The sequence below is a fragment of the Terrapene carolina genome, unplaced genomic scaffold, assembly GCF_002925995.2.
Source record: "Terrapene carolina triunguis isolate 2854851 unplaced genomic scaffold, T_m_triunguis-2.0 Scaffold62, whole genome shotgun sequence".
Lineage (NCBI taxonomy): Eukaryota > Metazoa > Chordata > Testudines > Emydidae > Terrapene > Terrapene triunguis.
This window is the reverse complement of record NW_020664413.1, coordinates 25,011,275-25,017,013: the sequence shown is the minus strand read 5'-3', so window position 1 is coordinate 25,017,013 and position 5,739 is coordinate 25,011,275.

Genomic DNA, 5,739 nt, shown 5'->3' with positions numbered 1-5,739 from the left:
CTACAAGTGTCAGAGTTTGATTCAGAGTGCATTGATGTCAATTGTCCATTAACTTCAGTGGGCTTTGGATCAAGTCCTTAGTATCAGAGACACCAGTGACCAAAGCACTGATCATCACTCACTGGCTCAGATCATTTGAAAACTAGTGGTTGTGGGAAGAAACAGTTTAAAGGTGCAATTTGGCTCCCTCTGAAGTCAATGGCAATATTCACATTAAGTTCAGTGGGTGAGTGATTGGGTCCTGAGACAGGAAACGAAGGCTTGAAACTACAGAAGGAATTTAGGAAGGCAAAATGTAAATACCTGAACTGGAATTTAGCCAATAAAGAACAACATAATTTTTTGTAGTTTGTTACTTGTTTTCTCTTTGTTCAGCAAATTTCCCTGTGGACAGGAAATACATTACTATTTTGTAATTTGCTTGAAATAATGACATTCTTTTAGAAGTCATGCCAGTGATTCCTAGGAAGAATGTTTTGTCCCAGCATAATTGCATTCAGACTTGAGCGCTCTGGCTGAACACCCTGAGTAGTCTGGACATAGAGGAAAGCAGAAAGTGAATAGTCACGAGAGCTTCAGTACATCCTGCCATTTATTCTTCTTGCCACAACATATGCTAGCCTCCCACAATTGTGCTGGGAAAGGGCTGCAGATATCAGAAAAAGAAAAGACTCAAGGAATATGGAGGAAATTCTACGTTTGATGGAAAGAGCTTCTTCTTCAAACCTGAAAAAATGGGAGAAAAGCTGGGTGACGTAATATCTTTAGGTCTGAAAAAGAAGCTTTGTGTAAGCTCGAAAACTTGTTTCTCTCACCAACAGAAGTTGGTCCAATAAAAGACATTACCTCACCCACCTTGTCTCTCTAATATCCTGGGACCAACACGGCTACAACAACCCTCCCTACAACAATGCTGTGGGATTTATTCTATTAGTGGAAATGACTCATTCTACAGCTGAAATGTCATGATTCTTTATTTCTGATACAAATCATTTTCACCAGAAAACATGAGAGGACTCCTCCCTCCCCCCATAATTTGTGTGGAATATAGGTAAATTTGGGTCTACAGTGAATGACATCCCTTGAAATGAGGGACATCGGAAAGGTATCTTTATCACGTGGCTTCACAATTTCCTCCCACTGATATCTCCTCCACAAATCTATCTATCCAGATACTGATGTAGCCCCCAACATATATCATAGCATATCTCAAATTTAAAAAATAGAAAACACAGGTTTCATGGAAAATAGTATGTGATCATGTCATTAAAGACTGTGTCATAAGGCATATGTACAAAGGGGCCAAATTAAGGTCTTACAGGAAACCTTAATTCTGGCATTTCCTAACTTAAGTGCTTGACTTTCCAATGCAGTTTTTTTTGTCTAATATATTATATACGGAGAGAAAATTAATGTATATATTTCAGTGATTGGCACTGAATGTGGTGATGATGGCAATTTTAGATGAAATTATGAAGCAGTCACTCAGCTACTCAGGCACCTTTGTCAACTATTTCACTAGAGTCATAAAAGTAATGTCCAGACAAATTACTTGTGGGAAAAAAACATGTGTCCTGACAGTCCCATACAATGTTATGCAAAATCAGTATTCTTTAACATAGATTAGACTCCATGTAATGAGGTACCCTTAGATGGAAGGCGGAGAAAAATATGAAAGTCTAGAAAAGGGATTAGGAATGAAGAAAAATGAGAATTTGATCTGAACAAAACAGCTAATTCTAATTCATAAATCAAAACCCAGTCTGTATGTGAAAAATACCAGTGGAGATGTTAACCTTATGTGTTATCCCCTTAGATATCAAGACACCTTAACAGATGCTAATCCTCACAGTATTACATGAGTAATATTTTCACAAGGATTAACTGCTCTGGAATAATTTCCCCAACAAACACGCTCTTTCAGCAGCAGACATGATGCATGTCTTTTAGATTTCTGAACCAACATTCACTTATATGAGTTTTCTTATATTTCCCCTATCAATAACCTAGTGTACTTATCAATTGTGTACCATACTTATGTCTTTTTTGCTCCTTTCACTACTCCAGCACCTGTATTCCAATGAGAATTTGGTGATGTTACTGACCGCTTCTAGTGATAGTTTACTCTTTTGGGCTTCTGGATGGCCGATGAATGCTCAAAGGGTATTCTGTTGCATTTTTGATAAAGAATGTCATTCAGTAATGCCTGAAAAATACTGTCTCATCAGAAGAGGGAGCATCAGCATTTTATGGTCCAGAAAAAAAAACATACTGTGTTCAATAGTTCTGTGCGCTGTGTGATAACTGTTCTTTGGTGATAACTGCAATCAAGGCCAGTAAAGTGTTCCATATGCATTAAAGTTTCTGCATTCCTAATATAGGAAGATGCAGGAGATTTTTTCATGTTACTCACATGCCTCTGAAAAGTCACCAGCCAGACCTGGTAAAGTGATGCCTGAACATTTGGAAATTCTTTCCTTCTCAGCTCACCCGTGGTTTGCCTATGTGCATTCTGGGAGGGAAAGCAGAGCCACAGCCAATAAATGAATTTACATCAGGATCAGATTTTGACTGCATATCCTACTTCAACCTGTGTTGACATTTCTGATGCAGACAGGATGTTGACACCCTGCATTCAACATCTGCTCAAAACTACCCCTGTGCAAAGGGCCAGCAGAAGAAAGGCCTTTGTGCCATTTAAGTCCTCAAAATATGGCTTAAGTTGGACTTCAGAGGTATATAGATCTTCTGCTAGCACTTTAGTCATGGATAAACTTCACCCAATAAGAACATTTTTTCTATCCAATACACATCATTGTAAAGCATAACAAACACTAGGTCACCTAAAACATTGCCTCCTATACAACGGCAAGCCTTCATACTGTGATTCATACCACTTCACTACACATTTGGATACCACAAAATTTGACTACTTCACTATTTTAATAAGGGGAAGTGCTCACATACCAGCAATGGGAGACGGATTCTAAATAGTGACTAGCACATTTGAACATGAATGCTCCCTTAAATAGTAAGATATGACATAGAAATAAATGAAAGCTATCATAGGGGGAACTTATGCCACATTCTACCCTTATTCTGTACATGAAACTGCTTTGATTTCATTGAAAGATTAATGCAAAGGTTGTGGTGAGTTGGATCCCAGGGGAAGGAATGGAAACCCCTCCGTAGGCTGGCAGCTACATATTTGCCCCACTTGCACCCTCCACTTCAGGGGATAATGGTGAGTGGATCCATGAAGGCACAGACTGGCATCTTGCCGCTGTTCCTCCTCTGATTCATTCCCTTATTGTTTGCTATTTGTGAACATTCATGCAAATACATTTTTGTTCACATTCATGTTTAAGGACATGACTATCTATGTTTGAATGTAAACAAGGGTCTTTGTATCTGAGCAAGTATTTGTTACTTATTTGTCACTTGTTATTCATTATTCTCCTGTTTAAAAGTTTACACCAGGTGTAGGCAACCTATGGCACACGTGCCGAAGGCAGCACGCAAACTGATTTTCAGACACACTCACACTGCCCGGGTCCTGGCCACCGGTTCGTGGGGCTCTGCATTTTAATTTAATTTTAAATGAAGCTTCTTAAACATCTTAAAAACCTTATTTACTTTACATACAACAATAGTTTAGTTATATATTATAGACTTATAGAAAGAGACCTTCTAAAAACGTTAAAATGTATTACTGGCACACGAAACCTTAAATTAGAGTGAATAAATGAAGACTCGGCACACCACTTCTGAAAGGTTGCTGACGCCTGGTTTACACCATCCAATCAGAGAGCAGAAACAACATCACAGGATATGGCAGACCCATCATAAATACGAAGAGTGAAGAGCTGACATCAACTGTTGACAAATAATCCTTAGGCTGAAAGCTGTTTGTCCAAACTATTCAATGACTCCTTATGAATAAGGAATACATTTGCAAAACTCAGGATCTTTTCGCAAATGATTTGTGAGCAGAAAACAAGGGCTAAATTCCTCAGATAATTTATGAGTGATGAATCATCTGACCAGTTCTAGTTGTGAAACACGGAAACAAAAGAAGAAACTGTACAGTGGAGTTTGAACTGTTATGCTTAGAATGGTCTCCTACCCCTGACTACTGATGGGACTCCCTATGATTTCATTTGTAAAATGGTTTCATAATAATACTAGCCACATAAAGACTTGAGAGACTTTATTAACTTGGAGCACTTTTAGCTCCTCAAATGATACCTGGGTATACATAGGGCTAGATTATGACCTGGACTACATGCACACGTAACAGAAAGAAAGACCCTGCTTTAACTTCCCTATGTGGCTACCTAAACCTGAAGTCTGGGCATGCAGAAGTAAGCAGGGCTAAGCACCCCTCACCACTGCATACCCCCAGCACAGGACGGCAGGGAGGGGTGGGAAATGGGCACAGCTTTGGCTCCACCTCCCATACTTGTTGGCCAGCACAGGTGAGACATTGTGTAACAGTAGTCATTTTCTGCTGGTATAGGCCAGCAAATTATTGCTTCCCCAGAGCAAAGAGGAAGCAGGGGGGAACTTGACTCAGAGGTGTGCTTCCCAGCTTATCCAGGGGTGATCTGGTTTACCGAACCACGCTTTCCTCCTAAGTAAATATGTAGTCCAAATTGTTATAAAGTCACTTTTCAAGACTCTACAGTGAAGATGGCATTTGGGTTTTTGTGGAGAATATTCAACATGATTTGTTCACATAATCAAACAATAAATATCACTGAAAAGGGTTCTAGTTGTTGCCTCTGCAATTAATTTCTTATATGGCACAGACGTGTTTTTGAACTGCAGATTAAAGCAACTGTCAGGGCTTAGATAGCTGGGTATCTCACTTTGCAGTAGAAATCATGCACTCATACCACATTCACTGGTCTTTCACTTACAATGAGTTTACCTTGGTGTTGATTTGTACTGGAGAATTAAGCCTACAACTGCACTTTCATACCGCAGCATAAACGCTTTTTCTATGCCAGGCTTAATTTGTCCTTTCTCAGCCCTGGGCCTTCACTTGAAACGCAGAATCTCAACATTTGGGAACCTCCAGTGGGACGTGGCTGAGTCTCTGGCCCGTCCTAGGGAGCTATTGCTTCTACTGCCTGGGACCCCTGTTCTCTGCCCTTCCCGTAGGTGGTGCTACACAGAGACCTTCCCAGTAGTCTCCATGACACAGGCGAGGAGCGCTGCAGCACTGTGTAGTGGCAGATGGGTTGGAGAATGAGCAGGAGCTGGGTTGCTCCTAACAGGACGGGATGAAGAAGAAGGGGAAACCCTACAGAGGGAAGAATAAAGGGGAGAACAGCCCTAGCAGGAGAGAAAGATCAGAACATCCCATGTGCAGGGAAGAGAGAAGGAGTGAATGTCCTAGCATGGCAACAGTGGGGGTGAATAAAGGGACACACTGCAGGAAGGCTCAGGGGTGCAAGGCGCTGGGTTAGGGGGCGCTGCAGGAAGGATCATGGGGGGGGCCACAATGCTGGGTTTACTGCAGGAAGGATCGCGGGGGGCAAAGTGGTGGGGGCGCTGCAGGAAGGATCGCGGGGGGCAGGGCGCTGGGGGAGCTGCAGGAAGGATTGCAGGGGGCACAGTGCTGGGGTTAGGGCACTCTGCAGGAAGGATCGCGGGGGGCAAAGTGGTGGGGTTAGGGCGCTCTGCAGGAAGGATCGCGGGGGGGCAGGGCGCTGGGGGTGCTGCAGGAAGGAT